At 51.8% G+C, this 18,593-nt stretch overlaps 4 non-coding genes across 4 annotated transcripts; all 4 read right to left on the bottom strand.

Annotated features, from left to right (window-relative positions):
• Window positions 1–1,133: 1,133 nt before the first annotated feature.
• TRNAK-CUU (transfer RNA lysine (anticodon CUU)) lies at window positions 1,134–1,206 on the bottom strand. Its single transcript has one exon. It is a non-coding gene; the product is annotated as a tRNA-Lys (tRNA).
• A 3,206-nt stretch (window positions 1,207–4,412) lies between these two features.
• On the bottom strand, window positions 4,413–4,485 carry TRNAK-CUU (transfer RNA lysine (anticodon CUU)). The gene has a single exon. It is a non-coding gene; the product is annotated as a tRNA-Lys (tRNA).
• Window positions 4,486–15,837: 11,352 nt separating this feature from the next.
• Window positions 15,838–15,910, bottom strand: TRNAK-CUU (transfer RNA lysine (anticodon CUU)). The gene has a single exon. It is a non-coding gene; the product is annotated as a tRNA-Lys (tRNA).
• Window positions 15,911–18,271: 2,361 nt separating this feature from the next.
• TRNAK-CUU (transfer RNA lysine (anticodon CUU)) lies at window positions 18,272–18,344 on the bottom strand. The gene has a single exon. It is a non-coding gene; the product is annotated as a tRNA-Lys (tRNA).
• Between the last annotated feature and the right edge of the window lie 249 nt (window positions 18,345–18,593).

Raw genomic sequence — 18,593 nt, 5'->3', positions numbered from 1 at the left:
ATACCTTAAACTCCTCTTTTTGGAAAGATGGGGGGTGGACAGGACGGACCGGAGCGGACTCCGAGCTCGCTGTACGCACGGGCGGCTCAGGCTAGGAAAGGGCGCAGGAAAGGCTGGGCCTAGGACCGCTCCCAGCGGCGCCTCCCAGGGCGGGAAGTGCTGCGTTGTGTGGAGTCCTGTGGGAATCGTGAGGCAAACGGCAGGATGTGTGTGTGTGTGTCGTTTTAAGCCTCAGCGAAATATCTGAAAAAGGTGAGAGTTAATGTTAAACCGGAAAATGGAGAAGCCTTTAAAAAGCATCACGCCCAACATGGGGCTCGAACCCACAACCCTGAGATTAAGAGGCTCATGCTCTACCGACTGAGCTAGCCAGGCTACGGAGCCTATGTCATTTCACACACCCTCTGTGTGTTCTTTGTGAGGAAGTAGTGTGTGGTTATCCCAGGAGGCCCCTTTGTTTCATTTTCTCTGCTGCTGACTCGACACAGGCACCTTTCTCTTTCTCCATCTCTCGCTCTACCCCAGTCTTATGTCCCCATCAGTCTCTCTGGAGCTCACTCTTGTACATACATGCATCTGTCCTCTCAACCTGTCTCTGGGCACATACTTGAATGTCCAGTAGAGAACAGTGTGAACTCTCCCTGTTTCGCGAGGTGGCAGTCAGCCTCCAGAGCCGTGTTCGGGAGGCTGCCGGAATTTCCGAGTGGTGTAAGGCGCCACATTCAAGAGCAGTATCTTCCCCAGTCCCGTGATCAATTCCCGCTGCTGACATAAAGTAGTTTTCATACCTACTTTAATCATAACACCGGCGGGGTTAAGACCTTAAACTCCTCTGTTTGAAAGGATGGGGGGGAGACAGGACGGACCGGAGCGGACTCCGAGCTCGCTGTAAGCACGGGCGGCTCAGGCTAGAAAAGGGCGCAGGAAAGGCTCGGCCTAGGACCGCTCCAAGCGGCGCCTCCCAGGGTGGGAAGTGCTGCGTTGTGTGGAGTCCTGTGGGAATCGTGAGGCAAACTGCAGGATGTGTGTGTGTGTGTGTGTGTGTGTGTAGTTTTAAGCCTCAGCTAAATATATCTGAAAAAGGTTAGAGTTAATGTTAAACCCGAAAATGGAGAAGCCTTTAAAAAGCATCACGCCCAACGTGGGGCTCGAACCCACGACCCTGAGATTAAGAGTCTCATGCTCTACCGACTGAGCTAGCCGGGCTCCTGTACCTATGTTATTTCACACACCCTCTGTGTGTTCTTTGTGAGGAAGTAGTGTGTGGTTATCCCAGGAGGCCCCTTTGATTCATTTTCTCTGCTGCTGACTCGACACAGGCATCTTTCTCTTTCTCCATCTCTCGCTCTACCCCAGTCTTATGTCCCCATCAGTCTCTCTGGAGCTCACTCTGGTACATACATGCATCTGTCCTCTCAACCTGTCTCTGGGCACATACTTGAATGTCCAGTAGAGAACAGTGTGAACTCTCCCTGTTTCGCGAGGTGGCAGTCAGCCTCCAGAGCCGTGTTCGGGAGGCTGCCGGAATTTCCGAGCGGTGTAAGGCGCCACATTCAAGAGCAGTATCTTCCCCAGTCCCGTAATCAATTCCCGCTGCCGACATAAATTAGTTTTCATACCTACTTTAATCATAACACCAGCGGGGTTGAGACCTTAAACTCCTCTTTTTGAAAGGATGGGGGGGAGTTAGGACGGACCGGAGCTGACTCCCATCTCGCTGTAAGCACGGGCGGCTCAGGCTAGAAAAGGGCGTAGGAAAGGCTCGGCCTAGGACTGCTCCCAGCGGCGCCTCCCAGGGTGGGAAGTGCTGCGTTGTGTGGAGTCCTGTGGGAATCGTGAGGCAAACTGCAGGATGTGTGTGTGTGTGTGTAGTTTTAAGCCTCAGCAAAATATCTGAAAAAGGTGAGAGTTAATGTTAAACCCGAAAATGGATAAGCCTTTAAAAAGCATCACGCTCAACGTGGAGCTCGAACCCACAACCCTCAGATTAAGAGTCTCATGCTCTACCGACTGAGCCAGCCGGGCTGCTGTACCTATGTCATTTCACACATCCTCTGTGTGTTCTTTGTGAGGAAGTAGTGTGTGGTTAACCCAGGAGGCCCCTTTGTTTCATTTTCTCTGCTGCTGACTCGACACAGGCACCTTTCTCTTTCTCCATCTCTCGCTCTACCCCAGTCTTATGTCCCCATCAGTCTTTTGGGAGCTCATTCTGGTACATACATGCATCTGTCCTTTTAACCTGTCTCTGGGCACATACTTAAATGTCCAGTAGAGAACAGTGTGAACTCTGCCTGTTTTGCGAGGTGGCAGTCAGCCTCCAGAGCAGTGCTCCGCAGGCTGCCGGAATGGCCGAGCGGTGTAAGGTTTCACATTCTAGAGCCGTATCGTCCCCAGTCCCGTGATCAAATCCCGCTGCTGACATAAAGTAGTTTTCATACCTACTTTAATCATAACACCAGCGGGGATGAGACCTTAAACTGCTCTTTTTGAAAGGATGGGGGGGACAGGACGGACCGGAGCGGACTCCGAGCTCGCTGTAAGCACGGGCGGCTCAGGCTAGGAAAGGGCGCAGGAAAGGCTCGGCCTAGGACCGCTCCCAGCGGCGCCTCCCAGGGAGGGAAGTGCTGCGTTGTGTGGAGTCCTGTGGGAATCGTGAGGCAAACTGCAGGATGTGTGTGTGTGTAGTTTTAAACCTCAGCGAAATATCTGAAAAAGGTGAGAGTTAATGTTAAACCCGAAAATGGAGAAGCCTTTAACAAGCATCACGCCCAACATGGAGCTCAAACGCACGACCCTGAGATTAAGAGTCTCATGCTCTACTGACTGAACTAGCCGGGCTGCTGTGCCTATGTCATTTCACACACCCTCTGTGTGTTCTTTGTGAGGAAGTAGTGTGTGGTTATCCCAGGAGGCCCCTTTGTTTCATTTTATCTGTTGCTGACTCGACACAGGCACCTTTCTCTTTCTACATCTCTTGCTCTACCCAAGTCTTATGTCCCCATCAGTCTCTCTGGAGCTCACTCTGGTACATATATGCATCTGTCCTCTCAACCTGTCTCTGGGCACATACTTAAATGTCCAGTAGAGAACAGTGTGAACTCTCCCTGTTTTGCGAGGTAGCAGTCAGCCTCCAGAGCCGTGTTTCGGAGGCTGCCGGAATGGCCGAGCGGTGTAAGGCGATACATTCAAGAGCAGTATTTTCCTCAGTCCCGTGATCAAATCCTGCTGCCGACATAAAGTAGTTTTCATACCTACTTTAATCATAACACCAGCGGGATGAGACCTTAAACTGCTCTTTTTGAAAGGATGGTGGGGGGGACAGGACGGACCAGAGCGGACTCCGAGCTCGCTGTAAGCACGGGCGGCTCAGGCTAGGAAAGGGCGCAGGAAAGGCTCGGCCTACACCGCTCCCAGCGGCGCCTCCCACGGCGGGAAGTGCTGCGTTGTGTGGAGTCCTATGGGAATCGTGAGGCAAACTGCAGGATGTGTGTGTGTGTGTGATTTTAAGCCTCAGCGAAATATCTGAAAAAGGTGAGAGTTAATGTTAAACCGGAAAATGGAGAAGCCTTTAAAAAGCATCACGCCCAACGTGGGGCTCGAACCCACAACCCTGAGATTTAGAGGCTCATGCTCTACCGACTGAGCTAGCCAGGCTACGGTGCCTATGTCATTTCACACACCCTCTGTGTGTTCTTTGTGAGGAAGTAGTGTGTGGTTATCCCAGGAGGCCTCTTTGCTTCATTTTCTCTGCTGCTGACTCGACACAGGCACCTTTCTCTTTCTCCATCTCTCGCTCTACCCCAGTCTTATGTCCCCATCAGTCTCTCTGGAGCTCACTCTGGTACATACATGCATCTGTCCTCTCAACCTGTCTCTGGGCACATACTTGAATGTCCAGTAGAGAACAGTGTGAACTCTCCCTGTTTCGCGAGGTGGCAGTCAGCCTCCAGAGCCGTGTTCGGGAGGCTGCCGGACTTTCCGAGCGGTGTAAGGCGCCACATTCAAGAGCAGTATCTTCCCCAGTCCCGTGATCAATTCCTGCTGCCGACATAAAGTAGTTTTCATACCTACTTTAATCATAACACCGGCGGGGTTAAGACCTTAAACTCCTCTGTTTGAAAGGATGGGGGGGAGACAGGACGGACCGGAGCGGACTCCGAGCTCGCTGTAAGCACGGGCGGCTCAGGCTAGAAAAGGGCGCAGGAAAGGCTCGGCCTAGGACCGCTCCAAGCGGCGCCTCCCAGGGTGGGAAGTGCTGAGTTGTGTGGAGTCCTGTGGGAATCGTGAGGCAAACTGCAGGATGTGTGTGTGTGTGTGTGTGTGTGTGTAGTTTTAAGCCTCAGCTAAATATATCTGAAAAAGGTGAGAGTTAATGTTAAACCCGAAAATGGAGAAGCCTTTAAAAAGCATCACGCCCAACGTGGGGCTCGAACCCACGACCCTGAGATTAAGAGTCTCATGCTCTACCGACTGAGCTAGCCGGGCTCCTGTGCCTATGTTATTTCACACACCCTCTGTGTGTTCTTTGTGAGGAAGTAGTGTGTGGTTATCCCAGGAGGCCCCTTTGATTCATTTTCTCTGCTGCTGACTCGACACAGGCATCTTTCTCTTTCTCCATCTCTCGCTCTACCCCAGTCTTATGTCCCCATCAGTCTCTCTGGAGCTCACTCTGGTACATACATGCATCTGTCCTCTCAACCTGTCTCTGGGCACATACTTGAATGTCCAGTAGAGAACAGTGTGAACTCTCCCTGTTTCGCGAGGTGGCAGTCAGCCTCCAGAGCCGTGTTCGGGAGGCTGCCGGAATTTCCGAGCGGTGTAAGGCGCCACATTCAAGAGCAGTATCTTCCCCAGTCCCGTAATCAATTCCCGCTGCCGACATAAATTAGTTTTCATACCTACTTTAATCATAACACCAGCGGGGTTGAGACCTTAAACTCCTCTTTTTGAAAGGATGGGGGGGAGTTAGGACGGACCGGAGCTGACTCCCATCTCGCTGTAAGCACGGGCGGCTCAGGCTAGAAAAGGGCGTAGGAAAGGCTCGGCCTAGGACTGCTCCCAGCGGCGCCTCCCAGGGTGGGAAGTGCTGCGTTGTGTGGAGTCCTGTGGGAATCGTGAGGCAAACTGCAGGATGTGTGTGTGTGTGTGTAGTTTTAAGCCTCAGCGAAATATCTGAAAAAGGTGAGAGTTAATGTTAAACCCGAAAATGGATAAGCCTTTAAAAAGCATCACGCTCAACGTGGAGCTCGAACCCACAACCCTCAGATTAAGAGTCTCATGCTCTACCGACTGAGCCAGCCGGGCTGCTGTACCTATGTCATTTCACACATCCTCTGTGTGTTCTTTGTGAGGAAGTAGTGTGTGGTTAACCCAGGAGGCCCCTTTGTTTCATTTTCTCTGCTGCTGACTCGACACAGGCACCTTTCTCTTTCTCCATCTCTCGCTCTACCCCAGTCTTATGTCCCCATCAGTCTTTTGGGAGCTCATTCTGGTACATACATGCATCTGTCCTTTCAACCTGTCTCTGGGCACATACTTAAATGTCCAGTAGAGAACAGTGTGAACTCTGCCTGTTTTGCGAGGTGGCAGTCAGCCTCCAGAGCAGTGCTCCGCAGGCTGCCGGAATGGCCGAGCGGTGTAAGGTTTCACATTCTAGAGCCGTATCGTCCCCAGTCCCGTGATCAAATCCCGCTGCTGACATAAAGTAGTTTTCATACCTACTTTAATCATAACACCAGCGGGGATGAGACCTTAAACTGCTCTTTTTGAAAGGATGGGGGGGACAGGACGGACCGGAGCGGACTCCGAGCTCGCTGTAAGCACGGGCGGCTCAGGCTAGGAAAGGGCGCAGGAAAGGCTCGGCCTAGGACCGCTCCCAGCGGCGCCTCCCAGGGAGGGAAGTGCTGCGTTGTGTGGAGTCCTGTGGGAATCGTGAGGCAAACTGCAGGATGTGTGTGTGTGTAGTTTTAAACCTCAGCGAAATATCTGAAAAAGGTGAGAGTTAATGTTAAACCCGAAAATGGAGAAGCCTTTAACAAGCATCACGCCCAACATGGGGCTCAAACGCACGACCCTGAGATTAAGAGTCTCATGCTCTACTGACTGAACTAGCCGGGCTGCTGTGCCTATGTCATTTCACACACCCTCTGTGTGTTCTTTGTGAGGAAGTAGTGTGTGGTTATCCCAGGAGGCCCCTTTGTTTCATTTTATCTGTTGCTGACTCGACACAGGCACCTTTCTCTTTCTACATCTCTTGCTCTACCCAAGTCTTATGTCCCCATGAGTCTCTCTGGAGCTCACTCTGGTACATATATGCATCTGTCCTCTCAACCTGTCTCTGGGCACATACTTAAATGTCCAGTAGAGAACAGTGTGAACTCTCCCTGTTTTGCGAGGTAGCAGTCAGCCTCCAGAGCTGTGTTTCGGAGGCTGCCGGAATGGCCGAGCGGTGTAAGGCGATACATTCAAGAGCAGTATTTTCCTCAGTCCCGTGATCAAATCCTGCTGCCGACATAAAGTAGTTTTCATACCTACTTTAATCATAACACCAGCGGGATGAGACCTTAAACTGCTCTTTTTGAAAGGATGGTGGGGGGGACAGGACGGACCAGAGCGGACTCCGAGCTCGCTGTAAGCACGGGCGGCTCAGGCTAGGAAAGGGCGCAGGAAAGGCTCGGCCTACACCGCTCCCAGCGGCGCCTCCCACGGCGGGAAGTGCTGCGTTGTGTGGAGTCCTATGGGAATCGTGAGGCAAACTGCAGGATGTGTGTGTGTGTGATTTTAAGCCTCAGCGAAATATCTGAAAAAGGTGAGAGTTAATGTTAAACCGGAAAATGGAGAAGCCTTTAAAAAACATCACACCCAACGTGGGGCTCGAACCCACAACCCTGAGATTAAGAGGCTCATGCTCTACCGACTGAGCTAGCCAGGCTACGTTGCCTATGTCATTTCACACACCCTCTGTGTGTTCTTTGTGAGGAAGTAGTGTGTGGTTATCCCAGGAGGCCTCTTTGCTTCATTTTCTCTGCTGCTGACTCGACACAGGCACCTTTCTCTTTCTCCATCTCTCGCTCTACCCCAGTCTTATGTCCCCATCAGTCTCTCTGGAGCTCACTCTGGTACATACATGCATCTGTCCTCTCAACCTGTCTCTGGGCACATACTTGAATGTCCAGTAGAGAACAGTGTGAACTCTCCCTGTTTCGCGAGGTGGCAGTCAGCCTCCAGAGCCGTGTTCGGGAGGCTGCCGGACTTTCCGAGCGGTGTAAGGCGCCACATTCAAGAGTAGTATCTTCCCCAGTCCCGTGATCAATTCCTGCTGCCGACATAAAGTAGTTTTCATACCTACTTTAATCATAACACCGGCGGGGTTAAGACCTTAAACTCCTCTGTTTGAAAGGATGGGGGGGAGACAGGACGGACCGGAGCGGACTCCGAGCTCGCTGTAAGCACGGGCGGCTCAGGCTAGAAAAGGGCGCAGGAAAGGCTCGGCCTAGGACCGCTCCAAGCGGCGCCTCCCAGGGTGGGAAGTGCTGCGTTGTGTGGAGTCCTGTGGGAATCGTGAGGCAAACTGCAGGATGTGTGTGTGTGTGTGTGTGTAGTTTTAAGCCTCAGCTAAATATATCTGAAAAAGGTGAGAGTTAATGTTAAACCCGAAAATGGAGAAGCCTTTAAAAAGCATCACACCCAACGTGGGGCTCGAACCCACGCCTCTGAGATTAAGAGTCTCATGCTCTACCGACTGAGCTAGCCGGGCTGCTGTGCCTATGTCATTTCACACACCCTCTGTGTGTTCTTTGTGAGGAAGTAGTGTGTGGTTATCCCAGGAGGCCCCTTTGTTTCATTTTCTCTGCTGCTGACTCGACACAGGCACCTTTCTCTTTCTCCATCTCTCGCTCTACCCCAGTCTTATGTCCCCATCAGTCTCTCTGGAGCTCACTCTGGTACATACATGCATCTGTCCTCTCAACCTGTCTCTGGGCAAATACTTAAATGTCCAGTAGAGAACAGTGTGAACTCTCCCTTTTTCGCGAGGTGGCAGTCAGCCTCCAGAGCCACGTTCCGGAGGCTGCCGGAATGGCTGAGCGGTGTAAGGCGCCACGTTCAAGAGCAGTATATTCCACAGTCCCGTGATCAAATCCTGCTGACGAATTAAGGTAGTTTTCATACCTACTTTAATCATAACACCAGCAGGGATGAGACCTTAAACTCCTCTTTTTGAAGGGATGGGGGGGACAAAACGGACCGGAGCGGACTCCGAGCTCGCTGTAAGCACGGGCGGCTCAGGCTAGGAAAGGGCGCAGGAAAGGCTCGGCCTAGGACCTCTCCCAGCGGCGCCTCCCAGGGCGGGAAGTGCTGCGTTGTGTGGAGTCCTGTGGGAATCGTGAGGGAAACTGCAGTGTGTGTGTGTGTGTGTGTGTGTGTAGTTTTAAGACTCAGCGCAATATATCTGAAAAAGGTGAGAGTTAATGTTAAACACGAAAATGGAGAAGCCTTTAAAAAGCATCACACCCAACGTGGGGTTCAAACCCACAACCCTCAGATTAAGAGTCTCATGCTCTACCGACTGAGCTAGCCGGGCTGCTGTGTCTATGTGGTTTCACACACCCTCTCTGTGTTCTTTGTGAGGAATTATAGTGTGGTTATCCCAGGAGGCCCCTTTGTTTCATTTTCTCTGCTGCTGACTCGACACAGGCACCTTTCTCTTTCTCCATCTCTCGCTCTACTGCAGTCTTATGTCCCATTCAGTCTCTCTGGAGCTCATTCTGGTACATACATGCATCCGTCCTCTCAACCTGTCTCTGGGCACATACTTAAATGTCCAGTAGAGAACAGTGTGAACTCTCCCTGTTTCGCGAGCTGGCAGTCAGCCTCCAGAGCCATGCTCCGGAGGCTACCGGAATGGCCGAGCGGTGTAAGGCGCCACAGTCAAGAGCAATATCTTCCCCAGTCCCGTGATCAAATCCCGCTACTGAAATAAAGTAGTTTTCATACCTACTTTAATCATAACACCAGCGGGGATGAGACCTTAAACTTCTCTTTTTGAAAGATTGGGGGGGGACAGGACGGACCGGAGCGGACTCCGAGCTCGCTGTAAGCACAGGCGGCTCAGGATAGGAAAGGGCGCAGGAAAGGCTCGGCCTAGGACCGCTCCCAGCGGTGCCTCCCAGGGCGGGAAGTGCTGTGTTGTGTGGAGTCCTGTGGGAATCGTGAGGCAAACTGCACGATGTGTGTGTGTGTGTAGTTTTAAGCCTCAGCGAAATATCTGAAAAAGGTGAGAGTTAATGTTAAACCCGAAAATGGATAAGCCTTTAAAAATCATCACGCCCAACGTTGGGCTCGAACCCACAACCCTGAGATCAAGAGTCTCATGCTCTACCGACAAACTAGCCGGGCTGCTGTGCCGATGTTATTTCACACATCCTCTGTGTGTTCTTTGTGAGGAAGTAGTGTGTGGTTATCCCAGGAGGCCCCTTTGTTTCATTTTCTCTGCTGCTGACTCGACACAGGCACCTTTCTCTTTCTCCATCTCTCGCTCTACCCCAGTCTTATGTCCCCGTCAGTCTCTCTGGTGCTCACTCTGGTACATACATGCATCTGTCCTCTCAACCTGTCTCTGGGCACATACTTAAATGTCCAGTAGAGAACAGTGTGAACTCTCCCTGTTTCGCGAGGTGGCAGTCAGCCTCCAGAGCAGTTTTCCGCAGGCTGCCGGAATGGCCGAGCGGTGTAAGGTGCCACATTCAAGAGCAGTATCTTCCCCAGTCCTGTGATCAAATTCCGCTGCCGATATAAAGTAGTTTTCATACATACTTTAATCATAACACCAGCAGGGATGAGACCTTAAACTCCTCTTTTTGAAAGGATGGGGGGGGAACAGGACGGACCGGAGCGGACTCCGAGCTCGCTGTAAGCACAGGCGGCTCGGGATAGGAAAGGGCGCAGGAAAGGCTCGGCCTAGGACCGCTCCCAGCGGTGCCTCCCAGGGCGGGAAGTGCTGTGTTGTGTGGAGTCCTGTAGGAATCGTGAGGCAAACTGCACGATGTGTGTGTGTGTGTAGTTTTAAGCCTCAGCGAAATATCTGAAAAAGGTGAGAGTTAATGTTAAACCCGAAAATGGATAAGCCTTTAAAAAGCATCACGCCCAACGTTGGGCTCGAACCCACAACCCTGAGATCAAGAGTCTCATGCTCTACCGACAAACTAGCCGGGCTGCTGTGCCGATGTTATTTCACACATCCTCTGTGTGTTCTTTGTGAGGAAGTAGTGTGTGGTTATCCCAGGAGGCCCCTTTGTTTCATTTTCTCTGCTGCTGACTCGACACAGGCACCTTTCTCTTTCTCCATCTCTCGCTCTACCCCAGTCTTATGTCCCCGTCAGTCTCTCTGGTGCTCACTCTGGTACATACATGCATCTGTCCTCTCAACCTGTCTCTGGGCACATACTTAAATGTCCAGTAGAGAACAGTGTGAACTCTCCCTGTTTCGCGAGGTGGCAGTCAGCCTCCAGAGCAGTTTTCCGCAGGCTGCCGGAATGGCCGAGCGGTGTAAGGTGCCACATTCAAGAGCAGTATCTTCCCCAGTCCTGTGATCAAATTCCGCTGCCGATATAAAGTAGTTTTCATACATACTTTAATCATAACACCAGCAGGGATGAGACCTTAAACTCCTCTTTTTGAAAGGATGGGGGGGGAACAGGACGGACCGGAGCGGACTCCGAGCTCGCTGTAAGCACAGGCGGCTCAGGATAGGAAAGGGCGCAGGAAAGGCTCGGCCTAGGACCGCTCCCAGCGGTGCCTCCCAGGGCGGGAAGTGCTGTGTTGTGTGGAGTCCTGTAGGAATCGTGAGGCAAACTGCACGATGTGTGTGTGTGTGTAGTTTTAAGCCTCAGCGAAATATCTGAAAAAGGTGAGAGTTAATGTTAAACCCGAAAATGGATAAGCCTTTAAAAAGCATCACGCCCAACGTTGGGCTCGAACCCACAACCCTGAGATCAAGAGTCTCATGCTCTACCGACAAACTAGCCGGGCTGCTGTGCCGATGTTATTTCACACATCCTCTGTGTGTTCTTTGTGAGGAAGTAGTGTGTGGTTATCCCAGGAGGCCCCTTTGTTTCATTTTCTCTGCTGCTGACTCGACACAGGCACCTTTCTCTTTCTCCATCTCTCGCTCTACCCCAGTCTTATGTCCCCGTCAGTCTCTCTGGTGCTCACTCTGGTACATACATGCATCTGTCCTCTCAACCTGTCTCTGGGCACATACTTAAATGTCCAGTAGAGAACAGTGTGAACTCTCCCTGTTTCGCGAGGTGGCAGTCAGCCTCCAGAGCAGTTTTCCGCAGGCTGCCGGAATGGCCGAGCGGTGTAAGGTGCCACATTCAAGAGCAGTATCTTCCCCAGTCCTGTGATCAAATTCCGCTGCCGATATAAAGTAGTTTTCATACATACTTTAATCATAACACCAGCAGGGATGAGACCTTAAACTCCTCTTTTTGAAAGGATGGGGGGGGGGACAGGACGGACCGGAGCGGACTCCGCGCTCGCTGTAAGCACGGGCGGCTCAGGCTAGGAAAGTGCACAGGAAAGGCTCGGCCTAGGACCGCTCCCAGCAGCGCGAAGTGCTGCGTTGTGAGAAGTCCTGTGGGAATCGTGAGGCAAACTGCAGGATGTGTGTGTGTGTAGTTTTAAGCCTCAGCGAAATATCTGAAAAAGGTGAGAGTTAATGTTAAACCCGAAAATGGATAAGCCTTAAAAAAGCATCACGCCCAATGTGGTGCTTGAACTCACGACCCTGAGATTAAGAGTCTCATGCTCTACCGACTGAGCTAGCCGGGCTGCTGTGCCTAAGTCATGTCACACATTCTCTGTGTGTTCTTTGTGAGGAAGTAGTGTGTGGTTATCCCAGGAGGCCCCTTTGTTTCATTTTCTGTGCTGCTGACTCGACACAGGCACCTTTCTCTTTCTACAGCTCTCGCTCTACCCCAGTCTTATGTCCCCATCAGTCTCTCTGGAGCTCACTCTGGTACATACATGCATCTGTCCTCTCAACCTGTCTCTGGGCACATACTTAAATGTCCAGTAGAGAACAGTGTGAACTCTCCCTGTTTCGCGAGGTGGCAGTCAGCTTCCAGAACCATGTTCCGGAGGCTTCCGGAATGGCCGAGCGGTGTAAGGTGCCACAATCAAGAGCATTATCTTCCCCAGTCCCGTGATCAAATCCTGCTGCAGACATAAAGTAGTTTTCATACCTACTTTAATCATAACACCAGCGGGGATGAGACCTTAAACTCCTCTTTTTGAAAGGATGGGGGGGGACAGGACGGACCGGAGTGGACTCCGAGCTCGCTGTAAGCACGCGCGGCTCAGGCTAGGAAAGGGCGCAGGAAAGGCTCGGCCTAGGACCGCTCCCACCGGTGCCTCCCAGGGCGGGAAGTGCTGCGTTGTGTGGAGTCCTGTCGGAATTGTGAGGCAAAATGCAGGATGTGTGTGTGTGTAGTTTTAAGCCTCAGCGAAATATCTGAAAAAGGTGAGAGTTAATGTTAAACCCGAAACTGGAGAAGCCTTTAAAAAGCATCACTCCCAATGTTGGGCTCGAACCCACAACCCTGAGATTAAGAGTCTCATGCTCTACCAACTGAGCTCGCCGGGCTGCTGTACCTATGTCTTTTCACACACCCTTTGTGTGTTCTTTGTGAGGAAGTAGTGTGTGGTTATCCCAGGAGGCCCCTTTGTTTCATTTTCTCTGCTGCTGACTTGACACAGGCACCTTTCTCTTTCTCCATCTCTCGCTCTACCCCAGTCTTATGTCCCCATCAGTCTCTCTGGAGCTCACTCTGGTACATACATGCATCTGTCCTCTCAACCTGTCTCTGGGCACATACTTAAATGTCCAGTAGAGAACAGTGTGAACTCTCCCTGTTTCGAGAGGTGGCAGTCAGCCTCCAGAGCCGTGTTCCGGAGGCTGCTGGAATTGCCGAGCGGTGTAAAGCGCCACATTCAAGAGCAGTATCTTCCCCAGTCCCGTGATCAAATCCCTCTGCCGAATTAAAGTAGTTTTCATACCTACTTTAATCATAACACCAGCGGGGATGAGACCTTAAACTCCTCTTTTTGAATGATGGGGGGGACAGGACGGACGAGAGCGGACTCCGAGCTCGCTGTAAGCTCGGGCGGCTCAGGCTAGGAAAGGGCGCAGGAAAGGCTCGGCCTAGGACCGCTCCCAGCGGCGCCTCCCAGGGCGGGAAGTGCTGCGTTGTGTGGAGTCCTGTGGGAATCGTGAGGCAAACTGCAGGATGTGTGTGTGTGTAGTTTTAAGCCTCAGTGAAATATCTGAAAAAGGTGAGAGTTAATGTTAAACCCGAAAATGGAGAAGCCTTTAAAAATCATCACGCCCAGCATTGGGCTCGAGCCCACGACCTTGAGGTTAAGAGTCTCATGCTCTCCCGACTGAGCTAGCCGGGATGCAGTGCCTATGTCATTTCACACACCGTCTGTGTGTTCTTTGTGAGGAAGTAGTGTGTGGTTATCCCAGGAGGCCCCTTTGTTTCATTTTCTCTGCTGCTGACTCGACAGAGGCACCTTTCTCTTTCTACATCTCTCGCTCTACCCCAGTCTTATGTCCCCGTCAGTCTCTCTGGAGCTCACTCTGGTACATACATGCATCTGTCCTCTCAACCTGTCTCTGGGCACATACTTAAATGTCCAGTAGAGAACAGTGTGAAATCTCTCTGTTTCGCGAGCTGGCAGTCAGCCTCCAGAGCTGTGCTCTGGAGGCTGCCGGAATGGCCGAGCAGTGTAAGGTGCCACATTCAAAAGCAGTATCTTCCCCAGTCCTGTGATCAAATCCTGCTGTCGACATAAAGTAGTTTTCATACCTACTTTAATCATAACACCAGCGGGGATGAGATCTTAAACTCCTATTTTTGAAAGGATGGGGGGGGGACAGGACGGACAGGAGCGGACTCCGAGCTCACTGTAAGCACGGGCGGCTCAGGCTAGGAAAGGGAGCAGGAAAGGCTCGGCCTAGGACCGCTCCCAGCGGCGCCTCCCAGGGCGGGAAGTGCTGCGTTGTGTGGAGTCCAGTGGGAATCGTGAGGCAAACTGCAGGATGTGTGTGTGTGTGTAGTTTTAAGCCTCAGCGAAATATCTGAAAAAGGTGAGAGTTAATGTTAAAACCGAAAATGGAGAAGCCTTTAATATGCATCACACCCAACGTTGTGCTCGAACCCACAACCCTGAGATTAAGAGTCTCATGCTTTACTGACTGAGCTAGCCGGGCTGATGTGCTTCTGTCATTTCACACACCCTCTGTGTGTTCTTTGTAAGGAAGTAGTGTGTGGTTATCCCAGGAAGCCCCTTTGTTTCATTTTCTCTGCTGCTGACTCGACACAGGCACCTTTCTCTTTCTCCATCTCTCGCTCTACCCCAGTCTTATGTCCCCATCAGTCTCTCTGGATCTCACTCTGGTACACACATGCATCTGTCCTCTCAACCTATCTCTGGGCACATACTTAAATGTCCAGTAGAGAACAGTGTGAACTCTCCCTTTTTCGCGAGGTGGCAGTCAGTCTCCAGAGTTGTGTTCCGGAGGCTGCCGGAATGGCCGAGCGGTGTAAGGCGCCACATTCAAGAACAGTATCTTCGTCAGTCCTATGATCAAATCCTGCTGCTGACATGAAGTAGTTTTCATACCTACTTTAATCATAACACCAGCGGGGATGAGGCCTTAAAGTCCTCTTTTTGAAAGGATGGGGGGGACAGGACGGACCGGAGTGGACTCCGAGCTCGCTGTAAGCACGAGCGGCTCAGGCTAGGAAAGGGCGCAGGAAAGGCTCGGCCTAGGACCGCTCCCAGCGGCGCCTCCCAGGGCGGGAAGTGCTGCATTGTGTGGAGTCCTGTGGGAATCGTGGGGCAAACTGCAGGATGTGTGTGTGTGTGTGTGTAGTTTTAAGCCTCAGCGAGATATATCTGAAAAAGTTGAGAGTTAATGTTAAACCCGAAAATGGAGAAGCCTTTAAAAAGCATCACGCCCAACATGGGGCTCGAACCCACGACCCTGAGATTAAGAGTCTCATGCTCTACCAACTTAGCTAGCCGGGCTGCTGTGCCTATGTCATTTCACACATCCTCTGTGTGTTTTCTGTGAGGAAGTAGTGTGTGGTTATTCCAGGAGGCCCCTTTGTTTTATTTTCTCTGCTGCTGACTCGACACAGGCACCTTTCTCTTTCTCCATCTCTCGCTCTACCCCAGTCCTATGTCCCCATCAGTCTCTCTGGAGCTCACTCTGGTACTTACATGCATCTGTCCTCTCAACCTGTCTCTGGGCACATACTTAAATGTCCAGTAGAGAACAGTGTGAACTCTCCCTGTTTCGCGAGGTGGCAGTCAGCTTCCAGAGCCATGCTCCGTAGGCTGCTGGAATGGCCGAGCGGTGTAAGGAGCCACATTCAAGAGCAGTATCTTCCCCAGTCCCGTGATCAAATCCTGCTGCCGACATAAAGTAGTTTTCATACCTACTTTAATCATAACACCAGCGGGGATGAGACCTTAAACTCCTCTTTTTGAAAGGGTGGGTAGGGACAGGACGGACCGGAGCGGACTCCGAGCTCGCTATAAGTACGGGCAGCTCAGGCTAGGAAAGGGCGCAGGAAAGGCTCGGCCTAGGACCGCTCCCAGCGGCACCTCCCAGGGCGGGAAGTGCTGCGTTGTGTGGAGTCCTGTGGGAATTGTGAGGCAAACTGCAGGATGTGTGTGTGTGTAGTTTTAAGCCTCAGCGAAATATCTGAAAAAGGTGAGAGTTAATGTTAAACCCGAAAATGGAGAAGTCTTTAAAAAGCATCACACCCAACGTGGGGCTCGAACCCACGACCCTGAGATTAAGAGTCTCATGCTCTACCGACTGAGCTAGCCAGGCTACTGTGCCTGTGTCATTTCACACACCCTCTGTGTGTTCTTTGTGAGGAAGTAGTGTGTGGGTATCCCAGGAGGCCCCTTTGTTTCATTTTCTCTGCTGCTGACTCGACACAGGCACCTTTCTCTTTCTCCATCTCTCGCTCTACTCCAGTCTTATGTCCCCATCAGTCTCTCTGGAGCTCACTCTGGTACATACATGCATCTGTCGTCTCAACCTGTCTCTGGGCACATACTTAAATGTCCAGTAGAGAACAGTGTGAACTCTCCCTGTTTCGCGAGGTGGCAGTCAGCCTCCAGAGCCGTGTTTCGGGAGGCTGCCAGAATTTCCGAGCGGTGTAAGGCGCCACATTCAAGAGCAGTATCTTCCCCAGTCCCGTGATCAATTCCCGCTGCTGACATAAAGTAGTTTTCATACCTAAATTTAATCATAACACCGGGGGGGTTGAGACCTTAAACTCCTCTTTTTGAAAGGATGGGGGGGAGACAGGACGGACCGGAGTGGACTCCGAGCTCGCTGTAAGCACAAGCGGCTCAGGCTAGAAAAGGGCGCAGGAAAGGCTCGGCCTAGGACCGCTCCCAGCGGCGCCTCCCAGGGTGGGAAGTGCTGCGTTGTGTGGAGTCCTGTGGGAATCGTGAGGCAAACTGCAGGATGTGTGTGTGTGTAGTTTTAAGCCTCAGCGAAATATCTGAAAAAGGTGAGAGTTAATGTTAAACCCGAAAATGGATAAGCCTTTAAAAAGCATCACGCCCAACGTGGGGCTCTAATCCACGACCCTGAGATTAAGAGTCTCATGCTCTACCGACTGAGCTAGCCGGGCTGCTCTGCCTATGTCATTTCACTCATCCTCTGTGTGTTCTTTGTGAGGAAGTAGTGTGTGGTTATCCCAGGAGGCCCCTTTGTTTCATTTTCTCTGCTGCTGACTCGACACAGGCACCTTTCTCTTTCTCCATCTCTCGCTCTACCCCAGTCTTATGTCCCCATCAGTCTCTCTGGAGCTCACTCTGGTACATACATGCATCTGTCCTCTCAACCTGTCTCTGGGCACATACTTAAATGTCCAGTAGAGAACAGTGTGAACTCTCCCTGTTTCGCGAGGTGGCAGTCAGCTTCCAGAGCCTTGTTCTGTAGGCTGCCGGAATGGCCGAGCGGTGTAAGGCAGTATCTTCCCCAGTCCCATGATCAAATCCCGCTGCCGACATAAAGTAGTTTTCATACCTACTTTAATCATAACACCAGCGGGGATGAGACCTTAAACTCCTCTTTTTGAAAGGATGGGGGGGGACAGGACGGACCGCAGCGGACTCCGAGCTCGCTGTAAGCACGGGCGGCCAGGCTAGGAAAGGGAGCAGGAAAGGCTCGGCCTAGGACCGCTCCCAGCGGCGCCTCCCAGGGCGGGAAGTGCTGCGTTGTGTGGAGTCCTGTGGGAATCGTGAGGCAAACGGCAGGATGTGTGTGTGTGTGTGTAGTTTTAAGCCTCAGCGAAATATCTGAAAAAGGTGAGAGTTAATGTTAAACCCGAAAATGGAGAAGCCTTTAAAAAGCATCACGCCCAACATGGGGCTCAAACCCACGACCCTGAGATTAAGAGTCTCATGCTCTACCGACTGAGCTAGCCGGGCTGCTGTGCTTATATCTTTTCACACACCTTCTGTGTGTTCTTTGTGAGGAAGTAGTGTGTGGTTATCCCAGGAGGCCCCCTTGTTTCATTTTCTTTGCTGCTGACTCGACACAGGCATCTTTCTCTTTCTCCATCTCTCGCTCTACCCCAGTCTTATGTCCCCATCAGTCTCTCTGGAGCTCACTCTGGTACATACATGCATCTGTCCTCTCAACCTGTCTCTGGGCACATACTTGAATGTCCAGTAGAGAACAGTGTGAACTCTCCCTGTTTCGCGAGGTGGCAGTCAGCCTCCAGAGCCGTGTTCGGGAGGCTGCCGGAATTTCCGAGCGGTGTAAAGTGCCACATTCAAGAGCAGTATCTTCCCCAGTCCCGTGATCAGTTCCCGCTGCCGACATAAAGTAGTTTTCATACCTACTTTAATCATAACACCAGCGGGGTTGAGACCTTAAACTCCTCTTTTTGAAAGGATGGGGGGGAGACAGGACGGACCGGAGCGGACTCCGAGCTCGCTGTAAGCACGGGCGGCTCAGGCTAGGAAAGGGCGCAGGAAAGGCTCGGCCTAGGACCGCTCCCAGCGGCGCCTCCTAGGGCGGGAAGTGCTGCGTTGTGTGGAGTCCTGTGGGATTCATGAGGCAAACTGCAGGATGTGTGTGTGTGTAGTTTTAAGCCTCAGCGAAATATCTGAAAAAGTTGAGAGTTAATGTTCAACCCGAAAATGGATAAGCCTTTAAAAGAAATAACGCCCAACGTGGGGCTCGAACCCACGACCCTGAGATTAAGAGTCTCATGCTCTACCGACTGAGCTAGCCAGGCTGCTGTACCTATGTCATTTCACACATCCTCTGTGTGTTCTCTGTGAGTAAGTAGTGTGTGGTTATTCCAGGAGGCCCCTTTGTTTCATTTTCTCTGCTGCTGACTCGACACAGGCACCTTTCTCTTTCTCCATCTCTCGCTCTACCCCAGTCTTATGTCCCCATCAGTCTCTCTGGAGCTCACTCTGGTACTTACATGCATCTGTCCTCTCAACCTGTCTCTGGGCACATACTTAAATGTCCAGTAGAG

The sequence above is a fragment of the Pleurodeles waltl genome, chromosome 6 (genome assembly GCF_031143425.1).
Source record: "Pleurodeles waltl isolate 20211129_DDA chromosome 6, aPleWal1.hap1.20221129, whole genome shotgun sequence".
NCBI lineage: Eukaryota > Metazoa > Chordata > Amphibia > Caudata > Salamandridae > Pleurodeles > Pleurodeles waltl.
The sequence above is the reverse complement of the archived record's forward strand: the minus strand, read 5'-3'. Positions and strand labels throughout refer to the sequence as shown.